General features: G+C 50.8%; 1 long non-coding RNA gene across 2 annotated transcripts in view; it reads left to right on the top strand.

Moving 5' to 3' along the window:
* The window catches only part of LOC146403131 (uncharacterized), a 44,376-nt gene extending 22,452 nt beyond the window's left edge, over positions 1-21,924 (top strand). Inside the window, exons 3-4 of one of the 2 annotated variants that reach the window (XR_014803081.1) lie at positions 17,271-18,724; positions 19,090-21,924. This is a non-coding gene — a long non-coding RNA (uncharacterized LOC146403131). Of the gene's footprint in view, positions 1-17,270 lie in introns of both variants that reach the window. The other variant, XR_014803082.1, reaches the window with a different exon arrangement.

The following is a 21,924-nucleotide window of genomic DNA, read 5'->3' as shown; positions in this document are numbered from 1 at the left end:
ATGAGCTAATGGCAAAATCAGAAACTCGAGGCCGGTAAAAAAAAAAGACAAGCTTTGATTCATGGGCAGGAGGATCAGTGAGTGGGGAAGACTCAACTCTGCAGTAATCAGAGGAAACGCCTGAGTGGCCTGTCCTTTGAGCAGCGTCCCTTCCAGAGAGCAGAAGATCTCACTAGTGGAGACCTTGGCCAGTCCAGCCCCGTTGGCATCTGGGGCCGGACCAGGGAGGGGAGGGAGCAGACAGATCTGAGCTCAAATTCCAGCAATGCTTGGGAGCAACCCTGCTGAGACTCACGTGTGAAGGGGGTGTACTTGTTATTACAGGGCTCTCCCAAGCAGGGCGTCTAAACAGCTGGTAAAATCCAGGTGGAAAATAGGAGCTTGCAAAATAAAAACACCTGGAAGCTTCTGTTTATCAGGGCTGAGTAGAGAGAATTTCTTGTCTCTTTAGAAGATGGGGGTAAAATCTTTCAGTTGGCCTCCACTGGTCTTGAATGAATGAGGGAGTCAATTTCTACAGTGTCAGAGCTGATTTCTGGTGCGGAGTGAGCAGCTGGAGCCAGGAAACTGTTTCTAACGGTAGCAAGTTACATGTCCAGTGGGAGCTTTCCAGTATAGTCTCTCTCCCCTGCTTTTCAAAGAGACTCACTGAGCTGGGCTTATGATCACCGCAAATGAGGTCCCAGGGATCAGAGAGGGGCAGTGATTGGTCCCAGGTCACACAGCCAGTAAATGGTAGAACCGGGCCTCCGGCGGTATCGCCTGCCTCCAAATCCCCAGGTTCTTCTCATATTCCACTTAATTTGGGAGGAAAAGGTAAGACGGGGAGTAAGGATGGAGCATTATACTGTAAGAAGGGGCGCACTCCTGAACCCTGGTTATATAAGTTTCTTTAGACCCTTCAGATTGGTGAACTTCTCTGTAAACACATTTTGTGCTATGCAAGCCACTAGGCTGCAGCGAGAAAACCTCTGATTCACCAATTTTTGGTTTACACATCAGGTTCCCAAATTAATAGAGGCTTCCTCTGTGACCTGAGAGGATGGCAAGAAAACGTCTCAGCCTGAAATGGGGCAATGATAGTTATGAAAAAAGCCGGTTTGTGTGAGGGGCCTCAGCTTGCCAAGTAAACAGAAAAGGTTGCATTTGATTTTATTTTTTCGAAATGACTGCTCCCACGGTGCTCTACTGAGCTTCGTCTTTCTTCCTGGTTTCCGGAAGGACACCTCGGGCCGATTCTGTAACTTTCCCATCACTTTGAGTTATTAGAAAGAACAATTTCATTTTGGTTATTAAGACTCAATCCGGTTCATTTTAAACTGTCAATCTAATATGAGACTTGGTGCTCCCCTGCCTGGGGTTGTGTGTGTGTGTGTGTGTGTGTGTGTGTGCGTGTGTGTGTGTGTGTGCGCATGTGTGTGCACGTGTGTGTGTGCGTGCGTGTGTGCGTGCGCCTGTGTGCGCACATGCCTCCTCTCAAGTGGGGCCCAGGAGAAAGTTACCTCCTCATGTGATTGCATCTGGGGCATGGGCTGTGCCCACTTGGGGTGTCTCAGACCTGCTGATCCCTTGCAGGCAGCCCTGTGTCGAGATGGGGAGTTTGCTCTGCATCCCACCCCGCACCATGATTTTGCCTGTATTTCTGTCCAATGCACTGGAGCCATCAGCTCCCTCTGTGAGGCTGGTACCTGAGGGCAGGCCCTCAAGGGAGGAGGTCCTGGTTGGATGCACCTCAGGCTCAGACTATCCCTCCTTTTCTCTGTTCTCACGGACAAGTGGGGGGTCCGTCTCAGAGCCCTGACTCCCAGGGCCCTTGACCTTGAGAGTGGGCTAGCATGTTAAGTCCTTGCCAGATACTTTGATAGCCGTTCAAGCTACGGGATGCCCATGAGTCTTTGCCACACCCAGCAGTGGGCCTCTTCCTTTCTGCCCTGCCACATCCTCTGTCCCTTTCTCCAAGCATTGGGGATGCATTGCAATTTCAATGGCTCACAACAGTCAGAGGAGGAGACTTGCTTACCTGGGGAAGTGGGTGGGTGAGGTGGTTTGGGGCACTCCTAGTCTTGTGAAAATGCAACCCACGTGGTGCATCCTGCCCCAGACATCTCCCTTGCATCTCTCACTCGGAAGTGCTGCCCTGCCAGCTTGGTGCCTCCGGCCCCGGGGGGCTATGGGAGGTCTGAAGACTCCAAGAATCAGGCCTCCTTTAAGACAGCCCCAGAGAATGCAGTCACTTTGTCCTCCGCAGGGGAGCCCCAGACTCATGGCCTCCTGCTACATGCAGTTCTGTTTACTGAGCATCTGGACTGTGCCAAGCACTTTCAGCTACTTGATAAGCACTGTCTGTCGGTAGGATCCCTCACAGTGGGTTTATTATCCCCATTTTACGGGTGAGGAGAGCAAGGCTCAGACATAAAAGGGCTTGTCTGAATTGGCATGGGTGGCACATGGCAGAACTGAGGTTTGAACTCAGGTCTGCCTGTCTTCGAAGCCCAGAAGTGGTAGGTCTTGGTTATTTGGGGCCACCCCGAATCCATTCGTCATTCTCTGGTCACAGCACCCTGATTTCTTTTGGGGCAATTACTTTTCCCCATTGGGTACAGTCTTGGGGCACCATCAGTTCAGGTGCCACCTGTCCTCCCTTAGATGCAAGACACAAATTCTACCCTACGGGACCCTCTGTCCGGACCTTGAGTCCAGAATAGAGAGACACAGTGGCAAATGTCCCTTCCTTTAAAATAAACAAACAGACAAATGATAAAAAGGAACTGGGGACCGTTAACTCAGCACTGGCCTGGTGAACTATTAAGTAACTCAGGCCTCCCAGATGCTGGACCCGTTGTAGCTCCTGCCCTTTTCTGGACCCTAGTTCTCTAGCCCTCCCGACTGTTCAACAAACTACCCAACGTCCTTCCACTAAAGCCCCTCTATTTTTCTTTTTGTTTGCTCCTACCAGGCAGATGCTCAGCCACAGTTGGCTTCCATTGTTTGCAATCAAATAATCCCACGTGGGAGTTCCCACTGTGGCTCAGCAGGTTAAGGACCTGACGTTCTCTCTGTGTGGATGTAGTTCCATCCCCGACCTGGCTCAGTGGGTTAGGATCTGGCATAGGTTGAAGATGCAGCTCAGATCTGGCGTTGCTGTGGTTGTAGCGTAGACTGCAGCTGCAGCTCTGATTCAGCCCCTAACCTGGAAACTTCCAAATGCCTCGGATGAGTCCCTGAAAAGAAAACCAAAAACAACAAATAATCCTGTCTTGTACCCTAAGCCTGGTGTTGGGGGTCTTGCTCTTTGCCTGATGGAGTTCCTCTGTCCTCTGGGTCTCAATGGGCTCTGACGTATAAAGCACTCAGGGCGGGGCCTAGGGCAGGCTGGCACTCGTAAATGACCATTGCAGTCATTATTGCTGTTCTCCCCTCGGGCTCTGCTTCACGTCCGGGATCCAGGCAGGGTGCGTGGCCACACCTGGCCCTCCCAGGCTCGGGGCTGTTGGTAAGCCTCCCAGAGCCGGAGCTGACAGGTCTTGGTTCAGTTCCTACCAGGCAGATGCTCATGTCACATCAGATGGCCGCTCACGGCAGCTGGCACTAATGGACCATGTTATGGTGTGGCAGCGGGCTCAGGCGGTTGGCAGGTGGGCATGTGGGTAGGAAGCTGGCCCTGCTGCTGTGTTCCAGGGGCCCCAGGCTGGGACCGACTGTCTTGTTCCCCAGTTCTGCAGGCTGTCACCAGTAGGCAGGTGGGACCTCGGCCGGGGAAGGGCCAGACTCACGGTTCTCCTTGTTACCAACACCATCCTCAGTGTGGATGGTTATTAGGAGAGACAGTTGTTATTGTTCTGAGCACCTACTATGCCAGGCTCTTTACGAGAGGAAGGACAACCCTAATTATAAAAGCAACAACAACATATGTTGCCACAGTTACTCTTCCCAGAACTCTGGTGAGGAGGCACATGCCCATACTGTGGATGAATAAGTCAAGGCCGAAGGAAGCTGCTGGGGAGATGCAGAAGTTGCTTGGGTCCCACTCGGGGTCTCTCCTTCCGCAGTGGCTGTGCCTGGCTTCTTCTGATTTCCTTTAAGGCAAACACGAAAGTGTTTGATCCTCCCAGAGAAAAATTTGATCTCTAGGAGAAATACACCCATTCCTCCTATTAGTGTGGGGTTTCTCCTCTTTCTTTCCTTCTTTCTTTCTTTCTTTTTTTTTTTTTTTTTTTCATTTTAGGGCTGCACCTGCGGCACATTAACAATTGGAGTTGCTGCTGCCATCCTACGCCACAGCCACAGCAATGCCAGATCCGAGCTGCATCTTACAGCAATGCCACATCCTTAACCCACTGAGTGAGGCCTCATGGATACTAGTCAGAATCTTTTTTTTTTTTTTTTTTTTTTTTTTTTGTCTTTTGTCTTTTTAGGGCACGCCCGCTGCGTGTGGAGGTTCCCAGGCTAGGGGTCGAATCAGAGCTACAGCTGCCAGCCACAGCCACAGCAACGCCAGATCCAAGTCGAGTCTGCGACCTACACCATGGCAACGCTGGATCCTTAACCCAATGATTGAGGCCAGGGATCGAACCTGCAACTTCATGGTTCCTAGTTGGATTCGTTTCTGCTGTGCCACGACGGTAACTCCACTAGCCGGAATCTTAATCCGCTGGGCCTCAATGGGAACTCCTGGTATGGTTTTCATTCTGCTTCTTATAAAACTCATCCTGGCTCTGTGATACTAATTGGGACTTTACCTCTTCCCTGGGCCATGTCTGGATGCTTTGGGGACAAACTGTGTTATCTTCACCAATATCCTCTGTCTTCTGTCCATCCATGATGCCATCATCCATCAGACCCCTGTCCTATACTCTGGACTCTTCCCTTCCAAGGGTTCTCATCTCCATGGTGACACCTGGCAGGCACCTCAAATCCATACATCCTAAGCCGGGACCTCCACCATCCCCAACCCTGCCTCTCCTGCAGCTTCCTCCGCCTTTATTCCTGAGGTCTCCAGCCTTCCTGTGCTCCGCCATAAGCCCTGGAGTCATTGCTGGCTCCAAACTCTCTTAAACCCCACATCGAATCCATTAGGAAATCCTATATTCAGAATCGATCACTTCTCTCTGCTTTCACCCTGGTTGAACCACCATCCCCTCCTGCTTGGGTTATCCCATTAGCTTCCTAATTGATCTTCCTGTTCCCATCCAGGCTCTGTCTCCATCCGTTTCCAACCCAGTCGCTGGAACAGTCCCTTGAAGACATAAGTCAGACTGTGTCACCTCTCTGAAAGAGCCTGGGGGGTGACTCTTCATTTCACTCTGGGTAAAATCAAAAGTTTGAAGCGGCCTTTGGGGCCACTGGCCCGACCTCATATCTCATAACCTGCTCCTGCCCCCTCTGCTCAGCCACACAGGTCATTCTCCTGTCTCCCAGCTTAGGAGGCACATGCTTGCCTTAAGGCCTTTGCACTGGCTGCTTTTTCTTGCCCCGGACACAGGCGTAGCTCACCCCTCACCTTTTAAAAAAATGAATGAATGAATTAATAAAAGTTTAGTTGGTTTACAACGTTGTGCCAGTGTCTGCTATACAGCAAAGTGACCCAGTCATATATATATATATATATATATATAAAATGAATATACATATAATATATAAAGAATATATAATATTATATATATATATTCTTTTTCTCACATTATCTTGCATCATGGTCTATCCCAAGAGACTGGGTATAGTTCCCTGTGCTGTACAGCAGGACCCCATTGCTTATTCATTCTCAAGGCAGCAGTTTGCATCTACTAACCCCAAACTCCCCATCCATCCCGCTCTCTCTCCCTCCCCTGTGGTACCCCTCACCTCTTTTGCGTGAGCCCCTTTCTTCCCTCACCACCCTAAGGGAGCATCACCCACACCCCACACCTCAGACTGTATCCCACAGCCTGTCCTACTTTTTCTTGGTTTCATTGCACGTATCACCTTCTGACTTCGTATACAATTTACATAAGGAGAATTCGGCTTGCCATTTATCATTAGACTGTGGATACCAGCATATTGACTCCTCAGGAGCGAAGCTCTTTGCCTGTATTGCTCTCCCACAAGCTTCTAGAACACAGCCTGACATGGAGTGAATACGCTATGAATGAATCCCAGTGGTTTTCCTCTCCTTTCCTAACTTCCTCCCTGAAACAGGGGACAGGACAGCATCAGTTCTTTCCACTGGAAAAGGTATTATTAAAATCTCCAGGGAAAAAATGGTCCTGCAGGGCAGCTTGCTGGCATAGCCCCAGTCCCCACTTTTAGGCTCATCTCGTTTACTCTGGTTCTCATTTTTATTTTTTACTTTATTTATTTATTTATTTTTGGCTGTGTGCATGGCATGTAGAAGTTCCCAGTCCAGGGATCAAACCCATGCCACAGCAGAGACTCAAAGCTGCTGCAGTGACAACACTGGATCCTTAACCTGTTGTACTACAAGAGAACTCCCTGGTTCTCTTTTAGAGTCCTCCAAGGTCAAAGCCCTTGTAGGCTCCCGCTCTGTGATACCCCAGGGCCTTTGCACATGCAGTGCTTCTTTCTGTCCAATGGACTCCTGGTTGTCATTCAAAGCCCTGGCTAGATGTTGCCTCTTCTATGAGGTCCTCCATTATCCTCCCACTCTCTTAAGTCCTGAGAGACTTCTTCCTCCCTCTGAGTGACATCTGTACCTTGAGTATATTTCTCAGTGTCTGGGTTGCCTTGTCTCCCGTGGCCATGTTCATGACGCCATCAGGCTGTGTGCTCCTTGAAGGCAGAGTCTGGGCTCTGTCCCTGTGTCCTGAGCTGGCCTGGGACCTGGCATCATGTGGCAGTTGCCCAGTCAGTGTCTGTTTGCTGTGGACGATGGAGAAAATCTAACAGATCCAGGAGACAACAAGGAGTTCTGAAGACACTTTCAAGGTCACCAGCTGGCAGGGGATGAACAATGTCTTATTATTTGATCATTTATTTATACTCTACTTTCAAATAGGATTTGAGGCAGCCTGAGATGAAAGGCACAGGTTCGGCAGAAACAAACCTGTGTCTTAAATGATGCTTCCTTTTCCTACAATTGGCTCTTCCTCACTGGCATGTAGACATGCCTCCGTCTTTTTTTTTTTTAAATTTATTTTATTAGAGAATAGTTGATTTACAATGTTGTGTTAGTTCCTGGTGTACAGCAAAGCAATTCAGTTATGCATATATAATAGTTTGCCTCTGCTAATCTCAAACTCCCAAACCATCCCTCCCCACCTCCCCTGAGCAACCACAAGTCTGTTCTCTGTCTGTGAGTCTGTTTCTGCTTCATTTATAAGTTCCTTTGTGGCACATTTTAGATTCCACATATAAGTGATATCACACGATATTTGTCTTTCTGACTTACTTCACTTTGAATGATAATCTCTAGATCCATCCATGTTGCTGCAAACGGCATTATTTCATTCTTTTTATGGCTGAGTAACGTTCCATTGCATGCACGTACCACATGTTAATCCATTCATCTGTCATTGGACATTTAGGTTGTTTCCATGCAAACAGTGCTTCTATGAAGACTGGGATGCATGTATCTTTTCAATTATAGTTTTCTCTGGATATATGCCCAGGAATGGGATTCCTGCAGGAACTTCCATGCTGTTTTCCATAGTGGCTGTACCAACTTACATCCACACCAACAGTGTGGGAGGGTTCCCTGCCACATCCTCTCCTGCATTTCTCCACATCCTCTTCAGCATTTGTTATTTGTAGACTTTTTAATGATGGCCATTCTGACAGGTATGGGGTGGTACTTCATTGTAGTTTTGTTGTGCATTTCTCTAATAACTTGCAAGATACGACCTCTTTTCGTGTGTAAATATGCCCCAGTCTCAACAAGAGACCCCACAACCCCCACAGCTCACTGTCCCTCTGCAGCCAGGCCTTCAATGATTGTCTCCATTCAGACCCACTTTCTCATCCCTCCACTAACCTGCTTTCAGCCAGGACAGTGGCTGCCTCTATGGCACTGACTCCAGTGGATGCTTTCTGACCTCATCCCTGGCACTCTGGGTAGCGTGGGACCTTCTGGGGCCTCTTACCCCTTCCTTTACTCGGCTTACGTGCTCCCATGCCCTCAAGGTTTCCTTCTACCTCTTGGTTTCTCCATCCCAGCCTCCCTTGCAGGTGGCTTTTCCTCTGCCCACCCCAGAAACACCTGTGCTCCCCAGGGTTCCCTCCCTGACCCCCTCTCTGCTCACCTACACACACTCCCCTGGCAACTCTCAGTTCCTTCAACTGCTATCACTATTGGGGTTAGTTGGGGGTAATTCTAGAAACAGACAACCCCCCCAGACCTCAATGGCTCAGCCCAGAGAATGTTTTTTACTTGCATAAAGTCTATTCAGCAGGGAGGGCAGGAGGGATCTGCTCTCTCTGGTCATCAAGGAAGCTTTCACTTGGCTGTCACTGACCTTGGCTCTGTGTTCAGGGGAGAATGTGCCCCTGGACAAGGGCAGGGGCGGGGAGAGAGGGAGGGTGCCATGGATGAGGGGTTTGAGGTAGATAGAGTGCAGGGAGAGCCAGGTGGCCCAGCCTGTCCCCTCAAACTCTGTTGTGAGGCTCCATGGCAGCGTGGACAAATCCTATGCTGATGAGGAAGTCCCCCTATAGGCAGGAACATACTTCTCATTCTCACATTTCTTGGGCCGAGGAAAGACCTACCAGTTGGCTAAACCCAGGAGTTGGGTGTGTGGGTAGAAGTAAACAGGTGGCTTGCTGCTGGGGACTATGCAGGGACATCCTGACTAGAGGGCCCTGTGTGACTGGCCCTTTGGCTATAAATTCATGTCCAGAGCATGAGGATTCACCCAGAACCCTGACTCAGCCTTTCTGCCGGTGCTCAGAGCCCGTGCTGGGCGTGCAGCATGGCTGATTGTCAAATCCATCACCCACGGTCCATGGCATGACCGTGGGCACGTCACCAGCTCTTGAAGCCAGGCTGGCTGGACGGTCCATCCTCCTCAAAGGAAGGGAGATCCAACAATCTGACATTGATTGAGCACCTACTGTGTGCCAGACACTCTCCTAAGTGCTTTATATCCATTATCATTGAATTCTCACAATAGTCCAGGAAGGAAGGGCCAGTCTTCATCCTCATCTCACAGACTAAGAAACCAAGACGCTTAGGAAGCTTTAGGAAGCTTCGCACATGAAAATAACAAGGAGGATGCCCAAAGGTTGCATATTTCAAAGGTCCAAGAGCTTACTATTATTGTTATTATTTTGCTTTTTAGGGCCACACCTGCAGCATATGGAAGTGCCCAAGCTAGAGACTGAATCGGAGCTGCAGCTGCCAGCCTACACCACAGCTCATGGCAATGCCAGATCCATAACCCACTGAGAGAGGCCAGGGGTTGAACCCGCATCCTCATGGATTCTAGTTGGTTTTGTTAATGCTGAGCCATGATGGGAACTCCCCAACAGCTTATTTTCAAACTCTCACTGGGTCCACATCTTTAACACTTCTAGGACCACAGGAGAGAAAGGAAAGAGGTGTGGCCTGAGCCTACCATCCAGAGCCCAGCATTCTAGATGAGTGATGTGTACAAATCATTTTAACCTCTTGAAGACTCAGGTTCCTCATCTGTCAAATGGGCACATGGTGCTGATCTCCAAGGGCAAGAAAAGGAGATTTACAGACTGCGAATGTCTGCGTCTCTTCTGTATTCAGGCTGCTCCCGTCTCTGCTTAGATGTTTCCTCGGCGTCTTCTCCTCTTTGATCTTTCTCCTTCCTCTGTGTCATCTTCTCTGCACAGAAGCCAGAGGGGTGTTTTTTGTTTTTGTTTTTGTTTTTTTGAAACAGAAATCAGTTCACGTTAAGTTCTTGCTTAAAACCTTTAAATGGGTTCATATACCGCTCCAGAACCCTATGTGACATGGCCCTGCCTGTCCCCTAGGGCCTATCTCTCACCACTACCCCTGCCTTTAGCTCTCTCTCTTCAGCCCAACCCCTGACACACTTCCATTCCTTCTCCACACTGTGCTCTTTTCCCGTCCCTGGGCCTTTGCACATGCCTCCCTCTCAACCTGGAACGTACTTTTCTCATGCTCTTCACCTGGCAACACCGGTTCCTCCTTCAAACTGCAACAGAAACTTGCTAAGGGGGAGTTCCCATTGTGGTGCAGCGAAAACAAATCTGACTAGTATCCATGAGGATGTGGGTTTGATCCCTGGCCTCACTCGGTGGGTTGGGGATCCAGTGTTGCCATGAGCTGTGGTGTGGGTTGCAGACACAGCTCATATCTGGCATTGCTGTGGCAGCGGCGTAGACCGGCCGCTGTAGCTCTGATTCCACCCCTAGCCTGGAAACTTCCATATGCCACAGGTGCGGTATTGAAAAAAGCAAAAAAAAAAAGCAAAAAAAAGAAAGAAACTTGCTCAGGGATGCTCCTTTCTGCCTCCTCTCTAAGTCAGGTTCCCCAGTTTTTCTCTCTTGCAGCACTCCTTGGGTTTTCTTTACCCCACATAACCTGTCATCATTGTGCTTTCTCTCGAGTGTGTGGTGTGGTTTGGCCTTGAAGTCTGTCTCCTTCTCAGAATGTGAGTCCTGTGAGGACAGGCACCTTTCTGCTCGGCTCACCATGGTGCCCCCTTCCAGCACTCGAGGGCTTCAGACAAACCAATGAAGCTCTTCCTGCTGTTTCCCCAGGATGTCTGACACTGCCCCTTCAGTCTTGTGCTAGAAAGCGCCGAGGAAAAGAAGTCTGTCCCAGATGCAGCGGTAGTTCTGGAGCTCTTTTCAGATCTCTAATCTCATTTAGCTTAGCCCTCAGGACATTGAAACCTCGATTTCATCATCAGCACAATGCGAGTAACTTAGGCTGCCGCTTAGGCTGAGCGATGGGCAGAGGTTGAGAAGCACCAGGTGCCCTGAAGATATAAATAAAGTGCTGCCTCTCCCCCATTTCAAGATGTCCTTGATCTCCCTGGGGGTGATATTTCTCGCCTTTTGTGGCCGAGGATGCTGAGGACCCAAGGAGTTAAGCAGTTAGCCCCAGAGCACAGCAGGCCGAGCTGGGCACGAGATGAGTCCTCTGCATCTTCTCTGAGATCTGGCTGCCTCTTCCACCTGCCCACCATCAGGGAGTGGTCCTCCTCTCTGAAGGAGAGGGAGCATCACCTGCCCTAGACAAGGCCCTCCCTCACCCCCAGGGAGGAGGCCCTCTGGTTCCAGAAGAGCAGCCTGCCCATCTCCTTCTCTGGCCACTGTGCCAGGTCCCCTCCTTGCAGCTTCCCTAAGACGGCACTGCAGGCACCTCTGCAGAGCCGGCCCCAGATGAGAGGTTCTCCTCTCCCTGGGACCACGGGGACACTGCTCAGCAACTGACCTATATTCATCGCAAGTACTATTTGCTGTCTTGGTCCCCTCCCACCCAGCATGCGACCCCACCCTGCACAAACACCTCGATCCAGCCAAGGACGTTGTAAAAATAAAACGATCGCCACCTGGCCCTCCGGGAACCTCAGCTTTACAGCGTGTCCTGCTCTGAGGCAGGCAGCGTTCACAACCCAGTTTGAGGAAGGGAAGAAAGAGAAAATGCAAGGAGCTGGGAGGGGGAGAGAGTGAGGCAGATGCTCACAGATTTGCAAGGGTGACGGTGGATGAGATGAGAAAGATGGGGGATAAAGGGAGAGGGACCAAAACAGGGCAGAGAAGAAAATTAACAAGAGATTGGGGGGGGGGGCAATAACAGGGTTGGAGGGATGAGCGTGTTGAAAAGGATAAGTGAAAGCCTTAGAAAGAACGGTTAGTGAATGGCCCAGAGAAGAGAAAGGGTCTTGGAGTAAAGGTGATGGAAGAGGAGGAATGGAATGAAGGGGACACAGGAAATGAAACGTGGATGGGACAGACCACCTGGGAAATCGGAGGGGGCTGCTTGTTGGAAACGGAAACAGAGAATGTGAAATAGAATGAGAATATAGAGCAGAAATGATCACAAACTTGTAAATCAGCTAGACTTCGATCAAACTGAAAAGAATGAGCGTACACAAAACCCTAAGGCTGGAGAGTTGGGGTTGGGGAGGGGTTGGTGGGCAAGATGGAAAGAACATTCGGGCAGGTCTGGGGCAGCTGGGGGGTTTGGGTGGGGAGTGGACCAGCCTCTGAGAGCCCGGTGGGGCTGGAGTCCAGCCTGGGTGTTTCCAGCCCACAGAGCATGGCTGCCTGGCAGGGTTTTTCTCAGACTCCATGCCTGGCCCGTCCCGCCCCAAAGTCATCAGTCTAGGGAGTCTTACTGCTGGTTACTCAGAGCAAACTGTCCTCTGAACCCCAGGCCACACCCACGGACTTGATTTCTCTCTCCTTCAATCTTTGGACAGAGGATCTTGAGCAGCGGAGGGCTCTGCCTGGGATCCTCAGTCTCTGCTGGGTCTATCCTGGAGTCTGTCTCCAAATGTGCATTTAAAAATTCAGTTCATTCAGAGTTATGGTCCTACCCTTTCCCCTTCTTTCATTCATTCGTCAATGTGTTATATATATATATTTTTTTTTTTTGGTCTTTTTTTTGGGCTGCACCCACGGCATATGGAGGTTCCCAGACTAGGGGTCAAACTGGATCTGCAGTTGCCAGCCTACACCACAGCCACAGCAACACCAGATCTGAGCCGCGTCTGTGACCCACACCACAGCTCATTATCAAGGGCACATCCTTAACCCACTGAGCAAGGCCAGGGATCGAACCTGCATCCTCATGGATACTAGTCGGATTTGTTTCCACTGAGCCATGACCGGAACTCCTGTCGATGTGTATTAATTGAGCACCTAGTGTGTACCAAGCCTCTTCAGTGAATAAGACACACAAAAATCCTTGCCTGGGGCACTTCTAGTTCCTTCTTTCTTCCTCTTCCTTCCTCCCATCTTTGCCTCCTCCCTTCTCTTTTGACTTTATTCTCCTCCTCACCCCCAGGCGTATCAGTTATTTTTGCTGCACTGCAAACCATCCCAAATTTAATTGGTGTGTGTCAAACAATAACAATAACTTATTATTATTATCTTTCATGGTTCTGGGAGGTACCAGGCTCAACTTTGTAGTGCCCACCTGCAGTCTTACGAAGTCACAGTCGGATGGTGGCTGGTGTCGTGGCTGTCCTTCTGAAATCCTCCCCTCTCGTATCCCTGGTGGCTGCGACCTCATCTGGAGCTGGCAGCCAAGATGCTTGCACTTGGCCTTTGCATCTGGCCTGAGCTTCCTCACAGCATAGTGACTGGGTTCTAAGAGGCTGTTTTGCCTTTAATGACCTACCCTCAGAAGTCACGCAGTGTTGCTCGTGTTGTTCTCTACTCCAGGGCAGTCACAGAAATCCATCCAGGTTTAAGGGAAGGGGACACACCACAGCTCACGGCAACGCCGGATCCTTGACCCACTGAGTGAGGCCAGGGATCAAACCCGCAACCTCACGGTTCCCACTTGGATTCGTTAACCACCGCGCCATGACAGGAGCTCCAGATTCTCATGACTCTTGGCTCTGCCTAGTGGGGTCTTGGTTCTTTTCTCCAAGTCATCCTTGTGTTCCTGTAAGAAATGACCTGTGTCTGCTACTGAGTCATTTTCTTAGCCTGTCTTCTGCCCACAGAGATTTGAGTGTCCAAAGGGCTCTCTTTTCATTTGAAGCTCTCTCTGCCCACTCATTCATAGCCCAAACAATTCCTTTAAAAGTTCCGTGGGCTTCTTATGAATCAATCTGTAATTCATTCCATTTCACAAAAGGCACACCACAAATCTCTTTTTTACCTTGGGCTCCTGGCAAGGCTATCCTTAAGATTCTTCAAAGCTTGATTATTTTTAACAGAAAGGGTCTACAGTATACACTGTTAAGATTCTCAGAAAGCCTTTTTCTGTTTGAGAGGGTCTGTGAGGCACTTGAACTCATTCTCAGGTCTTAACAAAAGGCTTCATAGTCATACCTTGGATTCGTCATTACACTGTTTTCCTGATAGCGACCCTGGCTTTGCTCTTTGTCTGGAAGTCATTTCTTCTGAGAATTATTCGTCACATGGGTAGATAGGGAATGAGAATGGTTTTCAAACCTAGCAAGTCCTGACTCCTTTATATTGAATAGTCTGGTTTTGGCTTCTCTTATTGACAGAGGCAGGATCTGTACCCAGAACTCTCTGTTCTAAAAGCCTGCACCCGGGAGTTCCCATTGTAGTGCAGCAGAAACAAATCTGACTAGTATCCATGAGGATGCAGGTTTGATGCCTGACCTCACTCGGTGGGTTAAGGATCTGGCATTGCCATGAGCTGTGGTGTAGGTAGCAGATGCCACTCAGAGGCTCAGATCTGATGTTGCTGTGGCTGCAGCTCCAATTTGATCCCTAGCCTCGGAACTTCCATATGCCATGGGTGTAGCCCTAAAAGTCAATCAATCAATCAATTGATCAGTCAATAGATAAGGCCTGCACCCCACTGATTACATCAAATTTTCATAAAGATACACTGGGTTTGTTGATCAAAACAGTCATGTCATGAATATGTGACTTCTCCTCAATATGGTTTATAGAAATGGCCCAATCCCAACAGAAATTTAGGAGAATTATTTTTTTTTGTAGAAACTGACAAGCTAATTCTAAACTTTGTATGGAAAATAAAGGAATTTAAATGTCCTAAATTTTCAAAAAATAAATTTAGGGTGACTCAAGAGTAATCAAATGAATATAATATTGTTGATTTGAATGTAACATGGATACATAAAACAAAATAAAGTTCAATGATTTGAACCTCAAAAAAAAAAAAAAAAGTCTGGAGTTCCTGCTGTGACGCAGCGGAAATGAATCTGATTAGTATCCATGAGGTTGCGGGTTCGATTCCTGGTCTTGCTCTGTAGGTTGGGGATCCCCTACTGCCATGAGCTGTGGTGTAGGTCACAGACACAGCTCAGATCTGGTGTCACTGTGGCTCTGGTGCAGGCTGGCAGCTGCAGCTCCAATTCAACCCCTAGCCTGGGAACTTCCATGTGCCCCTGGTGCGGCCCTAAAAAGCAAATAAGAAATAATTAAAAGCCTCACCTTTGCTGAGAAACTCTGCTGCTGCTCTCCACACTGGGGCGCTCAGGGACTTGATGAAGTTCTGAAGGAAAGTGGGGTCGGAGTGGGTGGGGAAGGGAGGGCATGTGAGGCAGGGGGGTTCCACATGGAAGATGGCCAGACTTGGGGATGCACAGCGTGGTAGGAAGCAGCAAGGCGCCAGGAGTTCGGGTCCTTTCTATCCCTCCCCCCGCTGGCCAAGCATCCAGTTCCCCTTTCCCAGTCCCTTGGGACCAGTTTTATGTCCTGTTGCCACACAGGCCCTACAACGTCCCCCGCACCCCACTCTTCAGCGGGTTGGCTCAGAGGGGTCCCGTCTTCTCTAAGAATGCCCTTCTTCATCTTGCCAGCTTGGAGAGCACCTTGCCTGTCAAGGCTAAAGATGAATGCCGCCTCCTCTGTGAAGCCTTCCACGTTTGTTACTGTTTGCTAGCTGTTACAAGAACACCCCAACACCACAGTGTTACACGCAAGAGGTTGCTTTTCTTTTTACTTTTCTTTTCTTTCCTTTCCTTTTCTTTTTGCCTTTTCCAGGCCCCTCCTGCTGCATATGGAGGTTCCTAGGCTAGGGATCGAATCAGAGCTGTAGCTGCTGGCCTACACCACAGCAACAGCAACGTGGGATTCGAGCTGCATCTGCAACCCACACCACAGCCTCATGGCAATGCCGGATCCTTAACCCACTGAGCAAGGCCAGCGATCGAACCCACAAACTCATGGTTCCTAGTTGGATTGGCTAACCACTGAGCCATGACGGGAACTCCTAGAGGTTACTTTTCACTCAGAGCACAGTTGAGTCAAAATTGGCTGGGGTGAGGTGGGTGAGCTCTATTCCACACAGTTATCTGGGGGTCCAGTTCCTCTGTCCACTGGCTCTACCTTCCTCTAGGATGGTGGCTAGAGGACTAGGACCTGTTTTTGTCAATAAAGTTTTATTGGGACCCAGCATACTCATTAGTAACACATTGTCTAAGCTGCTTTAGTGCTAGGACATGGGCACTGAGTAGCTGCCATAGAGACCCGATGACCCACAAAACTTACAAGGTTTGCCTTCTGGCCTTCACAGAAAACATTTGCTGGGCCTTGCTCAAGGGCTCTGTAGGCCTATGAAGAGAGTATGGAAGGTTCGGGAGGAGGTTTCTACCAGCCAGACCTGGAAATGCCACACATCTCTTCCTCCCACATTGTACTGGTGACAGCTGTCCACGTGACCTCCCCTGAGCAGCAGGGAGCCTGGGAAATGTAGTCTTCCTGGTGCTCGGGAGGACTCTGTAAATACCTCTCATCTGGCACTGGCATCACTGTTTTCCTCATTCTGTGCCTGTTTCCCGTGTCAGATTCCTCTCTCTATTCCACCAGTTTGTTTTTGGGCATCTTCTGTGCAGGAACTCCTGCTAGGCCCTGGGCATGTCTTTGTGAACAAAACAGATCCAGCCCGTGCCCTCCGAGAGCTTGCAGTCCAGCCGAAGAGACCAGCACAGGGCAGAGAATCAGAGAATCATAATCGTGCAACTGAATTTAATGTAATTAAATGCCCTGAAAGAAAGAGGCAGCATAAGCACTAGGAGCACCTCTAAGGAAGAGACCTGCTCTAACCCACTGATCAGGGAGGGCTTTCCTGAGGAGGTGACATTTGGGCTGTGCCCCGAAACAAAGCAGACGTTAACCAGGTCGGGGGAGGAGGAGCAGAGAGCAGTGTGCCAGGCAGGGGTAAGAGCCTGGGCAAGGCCCTGACATTGGAGAGAGCTTTATCTCCATCATGACGACAACAATAATGACAGTAGAATGATTATAGCTCAGACCGAGTACCTACTATGTGCCAGACACTGTATTAGGCACTTTACATGCATTATGTCAGTTACTTTGCACAGTGCTACGCGAGAGATCTTCACAGTGGCAGAAGCCGTGAGTGCTCTGCCCATAAGCCTTCTGCCCACCCCAGGGGTCCCCTGAGGACTGTTCTCCTACATGCTGGCAGCTGCTGTTGGAAATGCCAGGGAGTCCACACTTACCGCCCTCACCAGTGACTGATGGGAACTGGAGGATAAATATCCTGCTTGTTCCCCCTCCGTGGGCGATGCTGAGGCTGACGGACACTGCCTCTCCGAGACCCCCAGGTGACATGGAGGCCCCCTGCCGCAGGAGTCCCCCCCTTAATGCATACTTCCTCCGCTTCTCTCTCTCACTGTCTCACTGCCCCCCTCCCACAGACTGTGCTTCTGGGGTCGCCTCCGAGATAACTTGAGCCCGAACAGCTGTCCCCGAGCCTGTTTTTGCCGTGTTTGTGGGAGAAGGTGAGTGCCACAGCTTACGCCTCCGCCGTCGTGATCCTCCCCCTACCCCCCACCCCGGGCCTGTCTTTTTGAGTAATCAGAGCTAAGACACTCTTAGGTATGCCATTTAATAGATTAGGAAACCGAGGCACAGAAGAGTTACGTAAGAGATGCCGAATTGAAAGAAGGTCTTTGAAACGAAAACACCTTGGGGTGTGTGTGCGCCTGTGCGTGTGATGGGTCCAGGATGGGACAAGGTGAGATGGGTGTGCAGGCCAGGACAAGGATTTGGGTCATTCACTTAGGGACACAGGGGGATTTCCAAGGGCTTTATGCAGATGGGGTGGCACGTTTTGATTGATGCTGGGACTGTGTCACCGTGGTGACGGAGGAAAACTAGGATTAGAGGGGTTTGAGTAGATGCCAGTGGGGGAGTAGGGACTCTGACAGCCTTCTGGGGGCAATGAGTTCCCCCCTTGGTCTCTGGAGCTCTAGGGGACACCGTGAGTGCCAGAGAGTCTCTGGGCATCAGAGGGGCTCTGTCCCTGCATCCAGGGTTCTATCCCCTGCAGTGTTCATCTCTTACGGGGAAACATGCACTTGGTGACCTGGCTCCACCCCTCCCCGTCCCATGCTCCTTTCCCATGCTCTGAGGTCACAGAGTCCTTCCTTGCCCACCCCCGCCCCTGCCCACCGAGACCCCTGTCAGAGAGCCTGGCACCCCTACAGCCCAGCCGGAGCTGGCAGCTGCCATGGAAAAGCCAGCCGGGCCTCCTGACCAGGCAGGCCCCGGAGGCCAGCACGTGGCCAGCCTGGTGCCGGCTGTTTCTGCCCCAGTGCCCGGTGTGGCCTGAGCCTGCCTGAGCAGATGGTCTTGGAAGTGAGCTCGGCCTGAACGGGGTCGGGAGGGTCTGCCGGTCCCATCTTCTCCGTCTCTGCCTCTGCTGGGCTCCCTCGCTGTCCTTGCTATTGTCCTGGAGAAGCCGACAAGCTTGGCTGGCCAGGGGCACGGCGCGGCATTGGTGAGGCGGGAAGTGACACGGCCCAGAAGTCCCGCAGTGCCAGGTGTGCGGGACAGGATCCCAGGGGCTCTGGTGTAGCCGACGCAGGACTGGAGGGTAGCGGGGGTGGCAGGATGGTGCAGAGGGGTGCAGGCCGCCCTGCAGGTGCCTCAGGGAGCACCTGATTGCAAGGGAGGCCCTCACGGCTTGTGGTGGCAGTGGGACCTCCCTTGGGGAGGAGGTCAAAGGACTCACGTTTGCTGAGGCCCTACTATGTGCACAGTTCTTATAAGTGTGACCTTGGCTATTACCTGCCCACTTCATACCCCCTGCCTCCACCCTTCCTGGGGGGGCCTTTGTCTAACTCCCAAAGCTTCCCACGTTTACCAGGTGAGTTTTCCTTGCAAGTTCTCCAGGGCAGCTGCTTCCCCAGAGGCCTGTCTGTGAACATTTCCAGCTATGGTTACCTCCTGGATGGCTGCTCACCCACCGGGGCTGCATCTTAGTGACCAAAAGAACACAGTTTCCATGTGGGTTCCACTTTCTTTCTTTCCTTTTTTTTTGCAGGGGCTGGTGCGGGGTTTGGGGCCATATCCACGGCCTATGGAAGTCCCCAAGCTAGGGGTCAAATAGGAGCTATAGCTGCCGACCACAGCCATAGCCTCAGCCACATCAATGTGGCATCCGAGCTGCATCTGCAAACTTCCGCACAGCTTGCTGCAACGCCAGATCCTTAACCCACTGAGCGAGGCCAGGGATCGAACCCGCCGCCTCATGGATACTAGTCAGGTTCATAAGCTGCTGAGCAACAACGGGAACTCCCTGGGCTCCACTTTCTGACTGCACTTGAATCACGGGCTTTACCTCTCTGAGCCTCAGTTTCCTCACCTGTAAAATGTGCAAGACCAGCCCACCTGGAAAGCTGGTTATGAGGATTAAGAGCGATGAGGGGTGTGAGATGCCAGGCACAGAGGAGGCACTGGCTCAGGGACCCACACTGCCTTCCCTCCTTGCAGGCTCTGTGGCTGAGACAAGTCACCCACCTCTGGGCCTTGATTTCCTCGGCTCTCAAATGAGCACACCCTGCCTGGTCACAGGGAGGGGAGGGAGAGGGGGAGAGTCACGTGGTGTGAGAGCCACCAGGGCTGTGCCCAGGGGCAACTGGTGCCCGTATCTTCCCATCTCTGCAGCGGAAGCTTTGGGCCAACGAAGGCGCCTCCCTGCCCTGTCGTGTTGCAGTCTGGGGGTCTTAGGGCCTCGCCTGCCCCCACATGACTCTCACTCTTTGTCTCTCAGCTCCGAGGGTCAGCAGAGGCCTCCCACGGGACTTTGCTCTGATTTTGCAGCTCATGGATGGGCCTGCTGCTGGGGCAGTCCTAGGTGGAGCCTCAGGGCTGCCCAGGCCATAAGGGGGAGAGCGGGAGCCCCACCTTCACCCAAGGCCCATATCTGAGCATCTGTTCCTGTCTATCTGATGTCTGCCATTCTTTTGTGGGTAAGAGTCCCTCCATATGGAAACCCTGGGGGGTGGGGGGCGAAGGCGGAGGAAGAGGCTCTGCTGAGATCTGCCAAGGGATTGGGGCTGCTGCTCTTCTCTGCCTCGGAACCTTTGAACACGCTGCTCTTTCTGGCTGACATACAGTTTCCCTCTTTCACGCCCAACTCCCACCCCTGGTAGCCATTCACATTTCAGCAGAGAGGCTTTTGCTGGACCACCTCCGCAATCGCTAATGGGCCTCCTTTGCAGTCTTGTTGAGGGGGCTCTGGTCTTTTCCTTCAAGCAGCTTTTACAACTTGGTTATATATGTGTCTGTAAACTCTCATGTTGTCTCTCTCCCCCACTGGACTGTTCACTCCATGCTTAGGCAAGGAGAGGGGTTGGCCGAGTCTCCTGTTTAGCAGTGAAGACCCTGCGCCTAGAATGAGGCCTGGAACATGGTTGGTGCTCAGAAGGCCAGGACTGGATTGAGATGCATCAGCTCTGCTCCCATAGCAGGTGGCTAAACCCTTCTTGCCTGCCTGCTGGGCATGGAGAACCAAAGATGTTAGAAGCATGAGGACTCTTGGGGATCATTGGTCCAATATGGTCATTTCAGAGGCCCCCCCCAAGGCAAAGGCCTTCCCAGTGGAGGGAAAAGAGAGACTTGAACCCAGGCCTAATGGCCCTCTGTCTGGTCTCTCTCCGGTCTTCTCTGGGCCATGGCTAGTTATTTCCCAGGGGTCACTTACAGGGGACCCAGGCCTCCCAGCCCCAGAGCTCCTTTGGATGAAGGGTGGGGGGCAACAGGCTCAACTTCTTGGGATTCCCCAGGAAGGCGATGACACAGAAATAATAATAATAAAGCCTAAACAGTGACGGTTCCAGCACGGGCTGAGCAGCCTCTAAGTACTGTGATACTATGAACCCTTAGCAACCAGCCAAGGGAAGCGGTGTTACAAGGCTCGAAATGGTGAGGTGACTTGCCCAAAGTCATTCTGTGAGCAAGTGCCTGCGTGGAGACCCAAACCCAGGGCTGTTTGACTCGGAGAGCCTCGAACACTGCGTGCAGGTGTGCAGCTCCACGCTCTGCTGCTTGGCGTCATTACTACCGTTTGCTTCTCAGAACAGGAAGGCGCTGGAGGAAGGGTGTTGGGAAGAACCCAGGCTTCCCCAAGATGTATCCTGAGATGCACAGATCCCTGCAAACAGCATTCAGAACCAAGGTCACAGGCCTGTTGTGTCCTCAGCCGTGATATTGGAGGGTTGCCTCGGCCTCCTGGGTTGTTGTGTGAAGGCTGAGTCAGAAGAAATAGGCTTGAACGGGTCTCGGGGGGATCCTGGCACGAAGTGGGGCTCACAGGGCTGTCTCCCGCCAGGTCCCCTTTTCACCTCCTAGGAAAGGGAGCTGCTCTTGGAATCCGCAGTGAGGCCCAAGGTGGGGGACCAAACATGCCCACAGACGCGGAGCAGGCCCAAGATCACGGAAAGAGGCCTGAGTTGGAGTGAAGGCAAGTTCAAGATCTGACCCTGCTGGGCGGGAGAGTCATCCTGGTGCAAAACATTCACTGCAAGGGGTGGGCACACAATGTAGAGTTGAGATGTGTGTGAATTGCTGGTATATTGTTCATGAAGCTTTCTTTTTTTCATTTTTCTTGAAATATAGTTGATTTACAATGTTGTATTAGTTTCAAGTGTACAGTAAAGTGGTTCAGTTTATACATGTACACACACATATTTTTAGATTTTTTTCCATTATAGGTTATTACGAGATATTGAATAGTTTCCCGTGCTGTGCAGTAGGTCTTTGTTGTTTATTTTCTATGTAGTAATGCATACCTGTTAATCCCAAATTCCCAGTTTGTCGCTCCCCAACCCCCTTTCCCCTTTGGTAACCATAAATTTGTTTTCTATGTCTATGAGTCGATTTCTGCTTTGTAAATAAGCTTATTTGCATCATTTTTTTTAAGATTCCACATGTACGTGATAGCATATGATATTTGTCTTTGACTTACAGCACTTAGTCTGATAATCTCTAGGTCTATCCCTGTTGCTGTAAATGGCATTATTTTATTCTTTTTATGGCTGACTAATATTCCATTGTATATATACT

Source organism: Sus scrofa, chromosome 5 (assembly GCF_054392235.1).
Source record: "Sus scrofa isolate SSC_HxYL_T2T_F1_AM1 chromosome 5, Sscrofa_HxYL_maternal_Yorkshire_Landrace_v2.0, whole genome shotgun sequence".
Classification (NCBI taxonomy): Eukaryota; Metazoa; Chordata; class Mammalia; order Artiodactyla; family Suidae; genus Sus; species Sus scrofa.
Note: the sequence above shows the minus strand (reverse complement) of the source record. Positions and strands in the feature narration are given on the sequence as shown.